The sequence below is a fragment of the Drosophila santomea genome, chromosome X (assembly GCF_016746245.2).
Source record: "Drosophila santomea strain STO CAGO 1482 chromosome X, Prin_Dsan_1.1, whole genome shotgun sequence".
Lineage (NCBI taxonomy): Eukaryota > Metazoa > Arthropoda > Insecta > Diptera > Drosophilidae > Drosophila > Drosophila santomea.
In genome coordinates this window covers 942,497-962,325 of record NC_053021.2, presented here as the reverse complement: position 1 = coordinate 962,325, position 19,829 = coordinate 942,497, and the positions used below count along the sequence as shown (strand labels likewise).

General features: G+C 42.5%; 1 protein-coding gene across 3 annotated transcripts in view; it reads left to right on the top strand.

Moving 5' to 3' along the window:
* The window catches only part of LOC120457160, a 77,569-nt gene that overhangs the window by 14,419 nt on the left and 43,321 nt on the right, over nucleotides 1-19,829 (top strand). For all 3 annotated transcript variants that reach the window (XM_039644435.1, XM_039644436.1, XM_039644434.1), the window contains exon 2: nucleotides 13,781-13,919. The gene's annotated coding sequence lies outside the window, so the exon portion shown is untranslated. The remainder of the gene's footprint in view (nucleotides 1-13,780; nucleotides 13,920-19,829) is intronic.

Genomic DNA, 19,829 nt, shown 5'->3' with positions numbered 1-19,829 from the left:
GCCATGAAAAATAAATAAAAATGCGGTTGGCATTGCACTTTGCTTTGCTCGAGTTTTCCTGCTGCCTTTCGCTCTCGATTCTGCAGTTTTTATTTTCTCGATTTAGAAACCGGACTGTACTTACTACTATTTGATTTTATTTTAATTTATTTCTGTTTATGTATTGTCGAGGGAGCACAAGCACTTAACAGCGAGGCACTAATTTTTGGGAAAATAAATACTTGTTAATTTCGTATTTAACTATCTTTATAAATTGCCTAACTCCCAATAAAGTTCTGGAATCGAAAGCGCTTTAGTCGTAGCTAATTTATGAGGAATATTTCGGCAATCTAATCAATGAACGAACTTAAAAGAGTTATTTATTATTCAAAGTTATATATGTTTGTCACGAGTTTTACTCCAAACATTCCAATAAGTTCGATAGGCAATTATGCTGAAATATCGATAGCAGCGAGCTGCCTCGTTTAATGCCGTTAATTGAATTAGCACCCGCACTTAGACACACACATAAACACCTTCACACACCGAAAAGCAACAAAACGCCGACAGCAACAACAAATTGGATTAATGCAAACGAATCGAATCGCCGAACAAGAAAGACCACAAATACACAAAAAAACAAAAAATGTGTAAAAGCTACAAAATGGTAAAACGATGGTTTTTAATACAAACAAATAGCTAGACGCAGCTCCAAAAAGCACAATCACTAATGCAAAATGTATCTTTCATAATCGACCTGCTTGAAAGACAGAGACGGGCACAGAGCAAGAGCGAGAGCGATAGAGACAGCGAGAGATGGTCGGTGAGGGAGAAGGGGCGAACACGACATGATAATAACGGTTCCACAAATTTAGTTGCTATTTTTTTGTGGCTCAGCTTTGTTTCGCTTTGCTTTCTGGCTGTCCTTTCACTATGCATCTTCGTCTTTAGTTTTTCACCCCCCCCATTTTCGTATTTCGCAACGGCGTTCGATATTTTGATTAGAACTTGGTTGGACACCTCTCAGGTTGATGTTGATGATATCCTACCTCCATTAACTTTTCCCCCCTCCCCCTTTTTCGTTCATTGGGTTTCCTCGTTTCGAGTGGTGTTTGCTCAGTGGTTAAACCATTCGTTGTGTTATTTTTCGTTTCCTTTTCTCCCGATGACCGATGACGGGTCTGTCATCATTATCTGTTATCTGTGCTGGTACTTTTTGGTTAAATCAGTTCGAATGGCCAAGTTATGGAATCAGAATGTGTCAGTTCTTATATAAATAGTAACACGAATCTCGTTCGTTTTATGTATGCTTATGATGCAGTGTTTACTTACGCAATGTCATTGTTTAAAATCCAACACCATCTATTATGCCATTTTGTGTTATTGAAGCTACAGGAAATATATTGCCAAGTAATGGCAAACATTTAATATTAAAGGTATTATTGGAGCCAAATTGAATGAGTTTGTTAGCCCAATTTCTCTGCTCTTTCCAATCACTCATTCCATTCTTTTTCATAGATGTTGCAAGTAAGTCGCCTCAAATTACGCAGATCTGCGAAATTGTAGCTAAAATGCAAATTCATTATGCGGATATGACATGAAGCCCTCCATTTGGCGCCAAAAAAAAGTCACGAACCTCTGCCGCTGTAATGCGAGATACTCGAATCAAATTGGGGGTACAGTGGAGCTCATTAACAACAGCCGGCGCCACCGTTAACTACGCATATTGGATATCAAAGAAAAAAAATCCACAAAATCAGTCGGCAATTTTTTTGCCCTTACAAAGCCATCAATCTAAAATTGGCATGGACCGAAGGGCTGGAAAATAATCAAATCAAATCAAAAATACATCAAAGTTTTAATTTTTTTTTTGTTTACTGTTTAATTAGTCGATCGGCGGCCGCGTGTGTGTATAATGTACTTATTTGCCAGCGGAGAGAGTAAGTAGATCCCGGGGCACCGCGAAATTTGCACTTTCCCCTCGTTAAGGCTTCCATATTCGACTAATGAAAAATAATGAAATAATGAAATCGCATTCACGTCTCAACTGTATGAAAGGGAATCCGAAAATCCGAATCCGCAGCTGCACTTAAATCTTCTCGCTGCTTGATTAATTGGGCAATCCGTGAACTGTTAATTTGCCACAGTTGACGTTCATATTCAACGGCAAACAAATGGATTAATTAATCGGAGGTTAGCTTAGCATCAACGATTACTTTCCTTTGTTTCAATAAGTAATTAATTGGGAAGAGAACAAGTGCCCATCGGATTAAAAATGTAATTTGGCAATTTGGTAATTCGCCAAACATCGCTTAGACGTTAGCTTCAGGTTAATTTTAATCGAAATCTATTGTTTTCAAATAACAAATATCTGCCATCACTGTGTTATCGAAATAATCGATACATTTGAACTATCGCCGAATTCGTCAAGTCTTTGACTGCCTGGTGCTCACTCTGTTCCCATTATTGCAATTCTATATATAAAGTGGAAGCGGACCCCCAGCTCTTCTCACATCGTGCCACACGAAATGCTTGCCTCTAGTTAATTTTCGCCGTTTCTGATTTTTTTAGGCTTCATGTTTTATTTTGCCTTTTTTCTTGAAGAAGTCAGAGAACGAAGAAGCAGCAACGGCGGCTAAATATAAAATTATTTGAAGCCAAGAGGCTGACGACGAGGGGCCAAAAGGAGGGAAATGAGAAATAAAACCATGCAATGCCAGACAATTGTGGCAAGACCAAAAAAAAGCAAGAAGAAAAGCTGCGTCAATTGCATCGACCATCAGATACCCGTTAGTTATTTAGTTATATCGAGATCGCAACGTTCATGCGGACGGACGGACGGACGGACGGACATGGCTAGATTCAGTTGGCTTGTAATCGTGACCTAGGATGAATAAACTTTATAGGGTACACGCTATTCAACAAACACAATATACCCCTTCATCCCAAGAGTAGCCGGTATGAAAAGTAAAGTATAGAGAAGCACAATAAAATTTCACAAAACTGAAACATTCGAATAAAAGGCGGTGAAAAGCGGAGGGCTGCGAATAATAATAGGCTCAGTTTACAATAAATCAGCCAGCGAACGGAAAATGCTGTATAGCTGCCACCTACCGAAATCTCGGATCTGCAACCATTTTATCTTTGGTCGCAACTCTTGATTTTTACCGCCATTGCCAGGCGGTAGGCGGTATATTTATCTATGCTGTCTCTTGTTGTCTGCTTAACAAGGGATTTGTGACTGGAAATAAGGGCCAGCAGACTGGAGAGTCGCCGACCTTGAGTCGTTATCTCCGGCTGTCTGGAGTATCTGTTCCTGCTCACGCGCAAGTGTAGAAAACTTTTTCCCCAGCTGAGACATCCTTTTTCCCCCATATTAAGCGCAGCCTTCGATTTTCCCCCGAAAAGAACTTGCGGAGTAATTGTTTGCCGCTTGCCAACTTATGTTGTTGCCACATCTGCGCAACACGTGTGCTGCTGCTGCACTGTTGCTGCTGTTGCTGTTGCATTTGCCCCTTGCAAGGGTTATACCTCCCGCACCCCCCTTTGCTGCCCCCTTTGGTTGAAACTCTGTCCTTCTGGGGGCGCATTTGTGTCGCCCTTATTTTTTCTCCGTCGAGTGCACTTCGCCAACTTCGCGTCAGAGTCCGAGTCCAAAAACTCCAAAGTCGTCGTGTTAATGTCGTGTGTATGTATGCACGTACCAAACAGTGGCGGTGCGAAAATTAGGCTTTCCGTTGCCAAATGATGGATTTCTTTTAATAGTTAAGTGCGACAAAAAGGGAATTACTAATTATGGATTTGCATATGCATACTTAATCGTATCCTTTGAGATGCAACTGCAAAGTAGACCCTTGGCATTTTAAAGGAAGCGTCTCTAATATTTTGGTCGGATCTGTTAAAATGTCATGTTTGTGCATATGTGATTGTTGTTCAGTTGTTTTTTTGTGTGTAATTAAAATAATAATGCGGTGTTCAGTGTTCAGAGTTGAAACTGGAGTTGGTGGTGGAGCCAAACACAAAAAAAAAACCTTAAAAAACGTAAAAAAATAATGGGGAAAATTATAGAGGGTGGGCGTGGTTAAGTTGATGAGAGAACTTTGGGGTGGGGTGGGGGTGTGGGGTATGTGGAGGAGGTGTGAATAATTCGGTGGCACATGTGTGTGCTCAGATGCTTTTTGCCCTGCAATTGTTGTTTAACCAGCGAGTTTTTCGGGGAGCGAGGTTTCCCTTTTGTTTATTCTCTGCATTTGACTCTGGTTTTTCCGCTGGATTTTTTTGATTCTGTTCGTTTTTGCCTTGATTTCTTGCTTGGCATTTGGACTGCACCGCGTGTAACCCTCGGAATGGATTATTCTGATGGCCTGGGACTTGGTTTCGGATTTGAGGTGCGGTAATGGTGATAATGTTAATGCTGATGGTAATGATGGCCACCATGCGATGTTGTGAGTGGAAAAGTTGAATGGATGATCCCATCTGGTCTGCAAATGTATTACGCGCTTCCAATTCTTGCTTAATGGAACCGAACTTAATGATTTTCGGTTGTTTTTCTACGTATTATTGGGAGTAAGTAATGTTTTTAATCCTCTGTACGTTTAATCTTTCCTTATCCTTTTCCCTTTCAATCATTTTGCTTTCAACAAAACTCATATGGCAACAAGTTGGTTACAATCCACTCACTCACAGATGATGTGGTTGTATCCTGCCAGTGGAAAGGCAACTCCCTTTAAAGGGGATGCAAATTCAAGCATAAGGATGTTTGCATTTATAATCAAATGGGAAGATGCACATAAAACTCAAAGTTTCATATAGAAAAACAATAGCAAAGGAGGAAATGCAAATATAATTTACTAATAAAAAGAAACAGTTATAGAAATTTTAACTAAAATAACCCTCTACTCATAAAAATCGATTGTTTCAAACCTCAAGACCAAAAACCATCTTATAAGAACAGCAATGTGGGGTTAGAACCAACAACAATTCTTAAAAATTGATTGAATGCGATGCAATGATTGATTTAAGTTGAAACCCCAGTTGAAGTGGCTGGAGAAGAAGCTAGGAAGGAGAAATGAAGAGTTGATGCTGAGAAAAAATGTGCAAAGGCAACCGGTTTCTGCAAGTTACTTGTCGTTTGTTGCTGTTGCTGTTGCCTCAGTGTTATGTGTATGCCTTAAACAAATTCCTGCTGTTTTAGGAATAACTTAGAGCCAAACACAGCGACGTGGAGCAAAAAGGGGGATCACTAGCTGGGAAGCCGGCCACACATGAGCGACTGCACGTAGACAAAACCAAAAAACCCCGGTGATTATTAATAGAGTCCAAGAATTCGAATCATCGACAAATCTCGGAAAGCTTATGTGTCAGCAACTTCCAGTACGGCACACGGCACTTTCATTGCCACAATACTTCACGCGGAATGCTCTCAATACCTCGTTTAAAATTCCATTATCATTCGGTCATATACCGTGTTTTTTAATTATGCAAGCCAAATTATACAAATGTTTATCGTTGCATTAAGCGATAAATAATAATAAATTAATTATTAAAAAAAACCGTGAACGGTTTAAAAAAATATAGATAGTCGGAGAGAGAGAGCTGGGAGCCGCGATTGTGATTGCATTTCAGGGTCATGCGATGGTCCCGAAATGGAGCCAAAAAGAAATCTTCTCATGCGTGCCACACGCGCAGACATTTCACCGTAGATATGCCACAAGCTAGTACACACGGTACTAGCAATGGTGGTGTGCGTTGCCAATTGAGAAGCTGGCAACTTGCACTATGTGGCCGTTCACATACATACATACAGCAGCCATACATACATACATGCATACACAGCAGACACATAAACAAGGGGACCAGCCACATGCCACATCTCTTGCCACATGGCCACAACAGCGCCAATGCAAAAAGGAGCTGGGATCTTACACAGTTGGCGAATACTCTGCATTGCCTGCGATAGAGAGCGATTTCAGATCACCCAATATTATGCCATAAAACTGCTCCCGCCACCAAAAGGAAGCGCCCAAGATTTATGCCCACCCAATACTTTCGTGCCAGTGCCTACTCCAAACGCAGGAGATCTCCGCCAGCAGATCTACCCCGAACTGCTGAACTGGTGGAGGCTCTTCTCCTGCGGAAGAACCGCAGTCTCGCAGTCTTCAGCTGCCCGCTCCCGGTTCACTGGTTTGGTTTACTATGCCACTTGGGGCAGGTTTGTTTTCTGAGCATCATCTCCTTCGTTCGTGTCTCGCACATTGTACAACCGGTAACTGGTTGAACTGAAAAACAGCAGAAAAGCAGCAGAAAAACGAAAAACGAGCTGCTCCTGCGGTTTGGACTCTAGGTGGAAATGCTCTTCGCAGGGGGTGGTGCTGGGGGATGAGGAAGGGGGCTGAGGAGTGGTGACCCAAGTGTCGGCATCTTTTCGTGTTCCATTCCATTTAGTTCTGGCATAGCTGCAGTGGGTTTTGTGGTCGTGGAGATGCAACGGTCACAAATTGGAACGGATGTTGCAGCCGAAGTTTTCGGTGGAAAAACAAAATATATTTTTAAATTCTACTCAGAAAACGAACTATATATGGTATTTTTTCGTTTCAATTCGCGATGAAAGTGTTATTTTTTCGGCATCGCCATTGAAAAAGTTCAATATTTTCTGCTTTCTACCCCGCTTTTATTACTAGTATTTAGTTTTGTTTGTTTTTTGAGTCGCAACTGCACCTTTTAAAGCTGTCTACCCTGCGCAAAAATGCAAAAATGGCTGCTCGCCTTTGCCACTTGACGAAAAAATGGCCAACTGAGGGCAAATGGCCAAAAAGGTTTTTGTTGCTGGGGCTGAAGCCCTGCATTTTGCATTTTCGACTACGACTTCAGCTTGGGCTTTGGCTTGAAGAGCAGGGAGCCCAGGGCTTGTCAACGCTTAAAAGTCCGCCCCCGGCTTTTGGCCCCCACTTTGGCACCGCCCACTTTATGCAAATGCACGTGAAAATATTCAAAATATTTTTTGCTGTATTTTTTGCTCCCTTCTGCCGTAGTTGCTTTCAATTTCCCAGGCTGTCCCATCTGCCTTTTTAGTTTCCCCCACTAAGCCCATCGACGTTTTTCGATTATTGCGCATACTTTCGCCCCCGTCGATGACGATGACGATATGCCGATGGTGCTGATGTTGCTGATGTTTCGCCGCCTCATTTTGTCTTTTTTCCATTTCCCATTTTCCATTCTCTATTTTCTTTGTTTTTTGGTTTTCCGCTTTGTTTCGCCTCCAAATTTGTCATCGACTGAAAATGTCGTCCCTTTCGTGCCCGTGCCCGCTTTTCGCATTTTTCCCCCAGGGGGTAAATGCAGTTTGAAAGGACGTGGGCGAGAATATCCTGGAGGAACTAAAGTTGGGCTTGGGCTTGCAATACTCTTGGTGTGGATTGGAGGACTGCCGAAGCTATTTATGATTTTATGGGATTATGTGCGAGCAACCCGTTATCCATTGGTACCTAAAGCTGAAAATATTGTTAAATACCTTGGATACTACGACCATCCGTGCAGCCACAAAAGAGTATCAAATTGCAACGTTGAGGCACTGAGTTTAGTGGACGGGCAATCGATGAGGACTTTGGTAGACTTATTACACTGCAACCAAAATGTGGCAGCGCAGGCGGGAACGGCCTTTGTGCATTCAAGCGAGGAGCGAGGCTCTGTCTACTCGCTTCTCCAGACCCGTTTGTCGCTTCTTTGGGAAAAAAGAGACGTCTCTTCTGTGCAGTGGGTCCCCTGAAAAACCGCACCCATGTATGCCGTTTGTTCGCCGCATTTCGGCTTCGAGTGAAAACTGCATTGCCATCGATAGGTGGTTATAAAATGTCATGATTTTCGAATCTTCCCGACTCGGAAAAAATAAAAACAAACCAAGTGAAACTGCGGGCAGATCCCAGTAGGTTCCACTCGAGCTTCCCAGAGGCAGCCGATCCCAGCCGACGGTCGATAAAGTTGTCGTGTCATAGGTGCTGCAATGGAGTGGTTCCAACGGTCTTATGCAATCGCCTCGCATTTGAACGTGTGTTGTGGAGAGGATCTGTAGACGGAGAATCCATAAATGCATCGATGGGTTTTCTACGGTCTGTTCGGAGTGTTCGATATTTCGAGATTTATGGATCAACAATAGAAGAATAATAGATGAAGCACCCAAAAAATCTATTATATCTGCAACTGATCGATCAGCCGGATCAACGAGTTCAGATCAGGTGCAGTGCAGAGTCATCACCAGAGTGAGTTCTTCGCGAGATCGATCTTGTTGAACTAGCATGACACTCGCCAATCTGCCAATCTGCGTGCCACGTTTCCAGTTGCCAGTTTCCAGTTGGTCTGCCGTCCAAAACATAGACAATTGCTCAATTAGACAGCCCTGACCCGAGTCAACCAACCGATATGTGCAAATCTGGCCAAACCGAACACGAGCCGAATGTTTGTGCGCCAAGTTAAGAGGTTGCGGCTTGAGCAGGGCCCGAAATGAGTTTGCTTTTATTTGCTATTTGGCCCGGCTTAATTTGCACAGATGCATGCATATACTCACAGCCCAGAGGCCAATGGTCAGCGACCCATAAACCAATTTCCCTAACCAAATACATGGAAAAACTGAAAATCTCTGCGCCGCTTTAGTGCTTAATTAAATTTAAAGTAATACTCGAGAGAATTATACATATATATGTTGCAGGTGTGCATAGCTCACATATTTACACAGACTACAATATACAAGACTCTTGGTATATCAAATCTATTTCATATATATTGTAGGCAACTACATGTGGAAATTAATCTTAGTAAGGCATGACTACAATTTTTCAGGCACGAATGCGATGACTTCGTTTCATTTCGCTTCTTTTTGTTTCGTTAATCTGTTCGCCATATCTCTCATTGTTTTTGGTTTTTATTTTTTTTCCATTTTAATTTTTTATTCAAGGGGGCTAGAAGGGGAAAGTTGCCCAAGGCACCTTCATTTTCATTTTCATTTTCATTTCCATTTTCATCTCTATCTCGAGAGCACCGCCTTGATAGATAGCTGAGCTGTATAGGTTTTGCTGTCATAAAGAAGCGAACAGTATTGAGAAACTTTTACTTTTCAATGCAAATACCACAGTATTGACACAGTGGCGTGCCAATCCCCAAAAACGTTCAATTTGCACTCGCAACTGGGGCCGCCCCACTCAGCTCAGTTCGAATTGTGGACAAAATGCAAAATGCAAAATGTAAAGACACAAACCTTCGACCGCAACAGGCGTAGATATCCCCTTGTTTCCGTCATTTCCAGTTTGATCCCCGAATTTAACCTTGGCTCCCTGGGGCAGCTGCTGCAAGTCAATGGCGCTACGTTTATTGCCCAACCAAACCACTGTGGCACTGCCGAACCCCTTACGTTTCAGTCCATATTTTTGGGGCCACTTCGAGTCTTACGTTTTCATTTTATGTATTCGCGCTCGGCGAGAAATGTCAAAAGCGACATGCCCTCCCACCTTAAGACTTGGGCGGTAAAACGAGGGAAAATTGAGATAGGTTGCGACCAAGCAAATGCAATTTTCTTCGGAGGTGAGTGGGGGAAAATTGTTGGTTTAAGTCAATTGCTCGTAGTCTGCTCAGCTTTCCATTCCTAGTATCTAAAATCACTTGATCTGAAGACATACCCATACATTCAAGACTTGGTTTTGGAATCCAGTTAATTGGTACTCTGTGCATTGCCATATTTACCGCCTTTGACGTTTTCACCTGCGCATTAGGGGGATCACCCCCTCCCACAAAGTCGCGACTACGCCCCCTAACAATCCACCGCCTCTTAACATATTTGTGCAGCACAAACAGTTAAGCAGCTTATCAGCGAGGAAAGGGGTTAAACCACAGGCGTCAAGTGGAGGGATTGGGACTCGGATTCAGTTTCAGACTCAGATTGGTCTGCTGTTCGGTCTGCTGCGGTTGGGTTCCCGGTTTTCGGTTTTCGGTTTTTGGTTTTTGGCTTTCGGTCAGCTATGGTCAACACTGGTCATTGGAACCAACCCCCAATCGTGCACGGGAAAAAAAGCTTCATCAGCACATGTCAAATACATACAGCCGGGATAAAGCTGGCGTTTGTGTTGTATCTGCAATTATTTCAGTTTAATGTCCTTAGTACAACTCGTTATACAATTACTCAATATATGCCATGGATTCTTAAAGACCTGATCGTGTAGGTTTTGTTTCCTGTGTAGACACACGATGTTAGCTATTATTTTGGTTTTTTGCCGTGCGAAACCAAGCTTAGTTTATTTGCCCTGCTTATGAATAATTTGCATTCGGACACTTTTGTCAACGATTGCTGGACTGAAATCAGCTGGGTCTCAGGCTGAATGGATGGATTGGTACTTTTTGCAGATTTCCCTGATTTGCGATGGGAGATAGGCGACTTTGGGGATTAGGATTTTGAGTTCTGGCCATGATAAATCGCCTTCGAAATGCTGGCTAGCGTTTGTTATTTGTTTGCCACGCCTTCCCTCCAAAAGAAACTGGTTTCCATCAGGTTGGGTTTCCGTTCTGCGAACTGGTTCTCATCGTGGACTCACTCCCTAAGCTGGCGGAGAAAACCTGAAGCTGATTGACTAGCTGCCCACTCGTGGAAAGCCCACTGGAACCGTTCTAACTTGGCCACAGTCGGGCGGGTTAGCGGGTTAACGTGAAAAATAACCCAAAGGTCCAACCTAGCCACTCTGAGTCTCTATCATAACATGTACATTATGAGTCGGGAGCCGCCTATCTCGTACTGACCACCACCCTCTCTTTCGGCCTACACTCCCATACTCCCCATATTCCTGCTCGAAAATCGCTTACACAACAAGATACAGTATCTCAAAGACACTCGTCCCATGTTTGTTTGCCAGAACAAGAAATCCGAATGGGAAACCCAATTGTGAATACCAGAGTGAGAAAGCTTTCTCAATGCAATTTATAACAATTTCCTACTGTATTTGCCTGGACACGCCCATCGATCACCGCCCAGCTTTTTGCTGCGCCCAAATTTTGCACTATCGAATAATCTCTTAGCTTTCGTTGTGTCTGCTGTAAATGATTACGAGCGCTACAATAAATAAATGTTTCACAATCAGGGGGCTAGCAAAAAATCCAGCCCAATACCCTTGCCAGTCCATGGCGAACGTATTATTATTGAATATGCAAATGAAAAATGCTCGAAAGTGTTTGGGTCGGGTGTTGTTCCAATGGCAAGGTCAGACCCGATTTATCTCGATTTTCCCAAAACGACCCTTATAACTGTAGGTCCAAGGATAAACATTCTGCTGTGTGTTGTGTTTTTTGTTCTTCTTTCCTCGATTTTCCGGCTGGAAAAGTGCGTGTATTTAGGGACTTTCCTAGCAGGCAACCCACTTTAGAGTGCGTGTGTGTAACTGTTTATTATTTTATAATACTAAGAGCAGCGCAATGCCAAACTGCGTTTATTTTAGGAACCCTTTGCACTATTTGCTTGAAGTTAAAGCACTCGCTCATGTGGTGTTATCGCGTTCGCTCCCCAATCCAATGCCACTAGCCCCTTTTAATGGAAATTGCAGTTGCAGTTGAAATTGCCGGATCCGCACCCACCCCTTGTTCATTTTGAGAGCCTCATCATTAATTAAGCACTTAATTAAAACTGCAGCCGTCAAGCAAACGCAGCGAACCAGTGGAAAAAGCGGGGAAACGGGACTGGCGGCGCAAATTGATTAGATGTCATCGCTTTCAACCGTTTTCCAAATAATCGACAACAGTGGAAATACATTTTTAAATGCCAACCGCAAAACCAACAAGCGCCAGCCAACAACAACGCGGGCAGTTCGAGCATTTAATGCTCGATAATCGCGTTAATAAACATTCGAAATTAACGCAAAACTTTCATTTTTCAACGCTGAAATTGTTGAAGGTGCCCTCGGGACGGAATTTTCAGTCGGTTTATTTGGGTGCCATGATATGGTATCGAATACTATATATAAAAATTCGATCCATAAGATGATAATGAGTTCAATTGCACGAAATGGACTACAATAACGGAAATCGGAAATCGGAAAATGAAATGAAATGGAACTGATGCGAAGTGTGCAGGATATGAAAATGGAGTGGAAACGGGAGAAGTAATAAGCACTCATGTTTGGATGTTTGGATGATTTGCAAGGGTATTTTTATTCGATCAAAAGTATATAAGCGGAAAAACCTCAGGAGGTACAAGAGCTACAGAGTTGTTGCCTGCAGATTAAGCCCTTTGCTTTGCTTTTTGGCCTGGCTAAAGATGAAAATTGATTTCTTTTCGAATAGATTTTGTTTGGCGATTTGGCAATCGCCAACATGTTTACGTTCTAAATTCACAAATTCCCACTTTCCCACTGCACTGGAAAAATGCTGCCAGCTGTGAAAGCACACATATTTAACCCTCTGTCGCCCATGCCGCCGTGAAATTTTGAATTAATTTTTAGCTCCATATGAAACACAAAAAAGGAGAAAAAAAAAGGAAAACACAAACAGAAACACAAACAACCGCATGCGAAAAAAATCAAAAAGGCAAAATGCAATTTTCACTTTTTTAAACCTAATAAACAAAAACTCTTGACTGAATGACTGACTCCGCCAACGTGTGCATACATATGCAAACATTGCGCATACGACGCGTGTGGCAAAAGCGAAATGAAAAGTCTCTTCCATGTGTGTGTGTGTGTGTGTGTGTGTGCGAAAATTGTGAAAAGCGTATTTGGAGCAGAAAATGTAATGTCTGCCCACTCCGCACTCTTCACTTATTTTTGGGGCCGCGCATTTGTTATGCGCTTGAGATTTTGGATTTTACTCCACATTATTTTCCACATTATTTACTTGTTTTCTTTTTTCCCGACGGGTTTCCACCTTTCACGTGACGAACGGACATGGACATAGAGCAGAAACGTCCGATAAGACCTGTAATCACATACAGCCGCAAGATAAGATTGCAGCCAAGTCTATCTTTCTATCCTATCTAGTTCAGCAATGAGCAAACAAAACGAAACAATTATCAACCCAAATCGAGCGTAAATTCGTGGGAATTCAGGCCGAAAAGTAAAAATTAACTACCTGTATTTGCGCACATAAGTTTCGGGTATTTTGGCAACACTTATCTGCATAAGTTCCGACACTCGTTTGCCTTGTGGAAAAATCCAGTGCCGCACAAAAAGCAGATAAGGTAATTAGGCTAGAAGCATTATCTAATCCATATCTGTTGCTCGGCTCCTGATAAGTAGTGCAACGTGGTACATCATTAAACGTAGTCCTATTGCCACACACAGGTGTTCTTTTATGTCGATAGATTGATTGACTGCGGATTTTGCATTTAACATCATCCAATAGGAATCATGGAAAGTTACATAGAGGAATGTAAACTTCCCTATCTTCTGGGTAATTTATAGCTTATCGGGCGCTGATAAACAACTATCAACGGAAGTTGTACACACTCGTAGTCAAAGTCTGTGCTTCCTTCTAGAAACTTATCTCACATTCTCACTATTGGTCTAATCTGGTTTTATTGCGTTATCAGCTTCTGCTACCTACTATATTTGCAATTTATAAACTAAACTATTGCGCTCTAAGTCCACTGATAATTATAATGAAATCAAGGGTTTTTATCGAGCTCTTGGAATCAGCTAGTGGTTGCTACATATGCTCGATAAGTGGAGCAGCATTGATTCATCGCTGCGACCTTTTCACGATGAATGGATTAATTAGCAATAATTGAGCTTGACCGACAATAAATGTTTGTTTCTCCAATTGTTTGTTTGCTTTGCAGGTCGCAAGACGGTAGAATCGACTATATAATCGGAGTCATATCTGGCAGCAACATCGGCCACATCCACATTCACATCCACATCAACATTCACATCAACATCAACATCAACAACAACGGCAGCAGACGTCGCTAATTGCAAGTAAGCCATCAACTATAATTTCTAAATCTATATATACTTACACATTGTTATACATCGGGTGGGGAGTAGTCGAGTGGAAAGCTCTCCCCAGAAAACAACACTCGATGCAAATCGCATAACACGACATCCGAAGGCGATGGCGATGGCGACAGCCTGCTCGACTAGCTCAAAGTCCAGCAAAAAGCAAAAACGAACAGCTTCTATGGCTACAGAGTTGCACTGCGAGAAAGCAGTGCAATCTTAGCTTGAGGGGTACTTGTTTTCAAAGGGTTCTCTTTATATAATATTACATGTTAAACATGTTAAATAGTATTATTGACTTGAAGAGCGCTCTCTTAGTATTCGTTTGTACTGGCTGGTCTAGTTTCTCGCAGTGCAGTGAAACAGCAACACCAACTCGTCTAACTTGTCAGATCGCGTGCCAAGAAATAATAAAGAAAAATCGTGTTACTTAGGCCTGGGCCAAGTAAACAATAACAACAGAGGCAAGAAGCAGCCTCAACACTTTATGCCTAATAATCATAGCCGCAACTGCTGCTCCCTTGCACACTCATACACACCCTGCCCTGCCCCTGGCCCTGCCCCTGCCCCTTCCCCCTTCCATTTTCCAGACTTTTCCCAGCCTTTTCCCGCCATCAGCAGCATTTTGTGCCATGCGCGCCTGCGTGCCATCTAATTAGCGTGAAACCTCAAACTCCAATCAAGAGCTCCAAGGAGAGCTGGATACTTGCAGGGGGGAGTCATAATCAGAGTTATATCTAGATGCTGGTGAGGCTGCTTTGCGGGTTCGGTGGCCAGAAAAGTCGTTACAGTGGTGACACTCGAATGGGGGCATTCAAGTAGATGGAAATTAATGTAAGATCGCATACTGTACCTATTGAGTACATAGCGAGTAACACGCTTGCAGGTAACATGCCTCCTTCGCGCCTTCGAACTCATGCCTCAATGAATCAGAACGGAATTTGTAGGGAAAACCGCAGAGCTTTTGTGTGCAAATCCCCGTTCTGAAGCACTTGCCTAGCTCTGCCCGTAACCGAATCCCTTAATCTCCCTCCAAACTTTGAGGATGGCGAGGTATCAGTATCTGTGTATCGCAACTTATTTGCAGTCCCAATGCGCCAGACTAAGCCCCTTTGAGCGGCCTCAGTTTTCCCTTCAATTTTCCACATTTCTCTTGCAGGAAAACCCTTTACTCACGTCCCTCAAACTATTTTCCCCTCCCCCTGCCACCTGGAAAAGCCATTGAAAAGCACCAAAAACAAGGAGGCAACCGGGGTCCCGGGGCGTGTGTGGCAAAAACGGGGTAATTGCGGCCGCAGACAACATGCTAATTAAAAGCTACTTTGCCAGCCGCATTAATATACACAAAAACACCGCAAAAATCATGCGTCCTTGCCGCTTGAACGGGTAGCAGGGGTTAAGCAGGGGTAGCCGCTCAATTCGGGAGGATTTCCCTGAATGAATGACAACAATTTGCATTTGTTGCGTTGTGAAAATGCCAAAAGGTACACAGAGAAAACCTAATACCTTCGAACTCTGGATCGACTTCATATATCAAAAACATGTTGAATATTCTTGGTAGAATGTTATGGTGATGAAATAATATAATATATATATATGTGATACTATAAAGTGTAGAAGCAGATAAGATAAGATGCTTTTGATCTGTTTTTGTTAGCTGTGTACGCACTACCCTTTATCCCTTGAAGAATTAGAGGTTTTTGGAAAATCAGCGGGGCAAGGGGACAAAAGAGCAGACAAGCGGATGAGGGAGTTTTTCCAGGGAAGGCTAAGAGGGGATCATCTTGTCCTGATTTGGTGGCTTTATTTTCAATTCGAGGCATATTGCACCAATTCCACATTGAAAACTTTGCTTACAAATGAACAGCAAATGGGATTTAGGAAAAGCCAGCTAATTACTTGATACAAAGAGTACTTAGTACTTGGAACGACTTTTCAGTAGCGCTTGATGACCGAAGGCTCGAAGATTTAAGCTAATATTGAAGGTAATTGCGTGCCATCGCAAAAATAAGATTTTCTTTAAAATGACTTTCTAAATTAATTCTATTCTATCGCCACTTGGATCAAATGGAAGATAAACCCAGGCAAGAAAGGGTGAAGAAACATAAAATTGAATAATGCCGAGTGGAAACTTTTCGTTTGTTTTGAACACACATAAAACGGGATAAAACAAACAGGTTGTGGGGGTTTTCAAAGATCTGTACGGACTGTACGGAAAAGCTGCAACTACAACTGCAACTGCGAGAGCAAGTGCAAGTGCTCACAAAGTTTTCATTCCGCTAAAACAGATTCCCCACACTTTCAGTTCGTCCAGTTTCAGTTAGCCCCCCAAAATTTTTGCTCCTCTCTTTCAGTTCGCTGTCGAATTCATGCCGTACGAAAATTTATGACTGTCAAAATGTAAAGTGAAGTGGGGGAAAGCAAACTTGAACTGCGAAAGTGTTAAGTCACCAGGGGTGGCGACAACTTTTGGCTTGAATCCCTTCCTTAACCCGACCACTCCACTCGTTGCCGACTCGGCGAGAGGAACTTTAAGCACTCGCATTTTTCGCGAAACTGTCGCAAAAAATTGAGGATTTTCGCATAATTAATGGCTCACAAAGAGTTAAGAGGGGGAATGGAAAACTACTTTGTGGAGCGGCCATAAGTTCCGAAACGAGATCTTCTGATTCGCTTAAAATATAGTATAGGAACTATCTGGCGTGGTGGTACGTGATTATTTCATATTCATTATTCCAAGAAAGGCAGCATGTGCTAAAATCGAAACGAATCGTAAAAACAAAGAAAAACTGACGGATGCCGAACATCTCGAAACCTTTACTTCTCCTCTCCGCGTTGCACATGCATCATGTATTCCATGCAATTGCAATGGCAATGGCAACTGGAACTGCAACTGCATCTGCAACTGCAAGTGCAACTCTTCAGTCTTCAGTCCTCGTTGGTGTTATTAAATGTTCCTATTTGGCTGGCAGCTCCTTAGCACGCCGCTTCCCTAATGCGTTTAAAAATAAGTACCCAAGTCGCATCCCTCCACGTCGCCACTTCAGCGTTCAATGTTCCCAGTTGATGTGGCTGCTGTTGCAAGATTGCCGGTGCCGTGTTGCTGTGTTGCTGTATTGCTGTATTGCCGTTTCTACTGCCACGTTGTCGCCGTGTGGCACTCCCTGCCTAAGAAATTGATGCGGAGTGCGGAGTGCGGAGTGCGTAGTGCGTCCAGACAGATAGAAGTCTGGCATTTCCCTCGAGGTTTTCTTTAAGTACACATTCACTTAATTTTAACTTTGTGTATCATTAATGTAGTTTTCCTGTAACCAGTGCGAAATATAACTAATTTTCTAGCGGCTGAAACTTTACAATCATTTGTTGAGTGTTTTGGTCAACCACTGCATGATTTATTTACAATAATTTGTTATTTATTAAACACCACTAGACGTAGACACACAATGTGCCAAATCCTCTTTGTGGGCGCAAGGAATGTCATTTCATCAGCGAGATGGCAAATGGATTCCGTTTGCCACTTCCCTCTTGAGTTGCCTTTCGGAATTCGCCACGTTTTTGGCATTGTTAAGAATTTCTATTTTATATTTGAAGCAACACAACGTTACTCTACCAGAACTCAGAGCTCAGAACTCGGCTTCGATTTTATTGTTAACACTATGATGCCCAAAAGGGAAAAGGAGGCAGCGGCAGCGACACAATCAATACGATTTACTGTTGCAAATGTGCAACGTTCAGCTACCAAAATGCGCTTAACTTCCATTGTTGCATTCAGCAATTGATTGGCTCTGAGGGCCGAGCTGTAGCTGTGTATATTACTATATAAATAGCAGTGCAAGATGCCCAAGGATATGGAATCCTCCATCGTCATCGTTTTGATATCGAATCAAATTTTTCTTAATTTATTCAACAAAGTTGTTTATTTGGACTAGCGTACTATTATTTTCCGTTTTTTGCGTAAATAATTATCAGAATTTCGATCACAGCATTCGAAATAGTGGTCCAAATATGGAATGTCATACCTCGTTAAATTCGTAATAAAATTCCCTATCGAACTGTATCCTCGAAATCCTGTAACTCGAAATTCTATTTTTGGCCATTTTTTGCAATTTTTGATGATGTTACCCCTTACAAAAAATGATACAATTTGGCCAAAAATTATTTTAACAGAGTCGGTGAAATAGTGATTTGGTTGGTTAGTATTGGTAATTGGGAGTACAAAAATGCAACTTTCTGACCATTTTTAGCCAAGTTATACCGAAAGTACCAATCGTAAATATTGAAATTTTGGCGAAAAGTCAAATTACCTCGAGAAGAAATATCCAGAGTGGCTTACAAGATTGTTGCCTACTTCCCGGGGACTCTGCTTACCGTCTGCAGCAGGAATGCAAATTCGGATTCTAATTAGGCAAAAAGGACGCTTGCCTTTTCACCTTTCACTTTTGGAAAACGGAGATGGGAAGCTCCAGTTCGAGTTCAAGGGCATCGGGCACCGAGCACCGGGCAAAAGGACAAAACAAAGCGTGTTGCGTCGAGTTGCCACTGTTGACTTGATTATAAGATAAAATCTAATTAAAGAAGTTCAACTTAAGATGTCAACTTAATTTAAAAATGCCACCGTGACCCTTAAACCCGTGAACCCGTAAGCCCGTAAACCCGTCGGGAAATGTAGATCCTGGTGTAGTTGTAACCCAACTCTCATCCCCCTTACAGCTTGGGTTGGGTGTCTGTCATCAGCACAAACATCCTAATTACCAACTTTTTGCCAAGACTTTGGCTCTCATCAATGGACAAGAAAGTGTACACTGGCAGCTGGAGGGGCAGAAAGTGGGCCATGGATCGTTCGTTGGGTCAGTGGAGCGCTCCACTTTACATGGTTCTGTTTCGCTGTCATCGTCTTCGTCGTCGTCGTCGTAGTCGTCGACTAATTACGTTTTGTGCAAATGGACAGGCGTCACCTAATGACCCAAAGCTGGCTACAAAATCGGAAATTGGTGGGGGGAATTGATGGAATGGGAAGAGAAAGGGGAAAAGGGAAAGGGTACTCAAAAATGTGTTCGAAGAGTTTCCCCCCTCGTTACGCATTTTCGTAGAGCTTAGAGTACATTTGTAATGGCCTCCATTACATTGATTGGCTAAACCCATCAAAAAAAAAAAGGGGCGTAGGTTGGGAAAAAGTGGCCGAGGGGTTTAGAAGCCTTTTCTAACCAATGCATCCATCGTTGCAGATGCATGGTAAAAGGAAGCCATCGATTTATATTCGGTAATCGACTACCGTTCCAAAAGAGAGATCAATAAAGACTGCCAACGCTCAATATAATTGGGTAAAATGATATCCCTGCCAGTTTCTGGTCGCACTATTCCCCTGCTTCGTGTGGAATTTGTTGGTTATTTTCTGCTTCGCCTAATAGCTTTGAAATGAGTTTGACTTTTTCCGTTTGCAGTTTGTTTATTGTTTGTTTGTTCGCTTGGAGCATTTGGCTCATAATGCAGGCGATGGCCAAAGTTCATTAAACGGAGTCGCCATTGGAGGATTGCGACTATTACGTACCCCTTAAGCTGAGTCTCGAGAATTTGGTTATGTCAACGCAGAATGGCGTGATAAATTCAAGCCAACACTTTTACTACTTGGAATACCACAAAGAGGTGATTAGGACATGTTCTACCCATTGCATATCCGTAGTCAAGACATTGACATTCTTAGAAACAAGTGCAAGTGGGTCTAACCTTCCACAAAGGGGTATTGCAAGGGGTATTATTCTCCAACTTGAGCTCCAACTGGGCCGCAGACAACATTAGCGGTTGTCCATGCTCCAAATGGGAAGCCAAGCCACCCACTTTGCCGCCTCATTGCCACCCGCTCTTGGCCAATATTTTCAGCATATGTTGAAA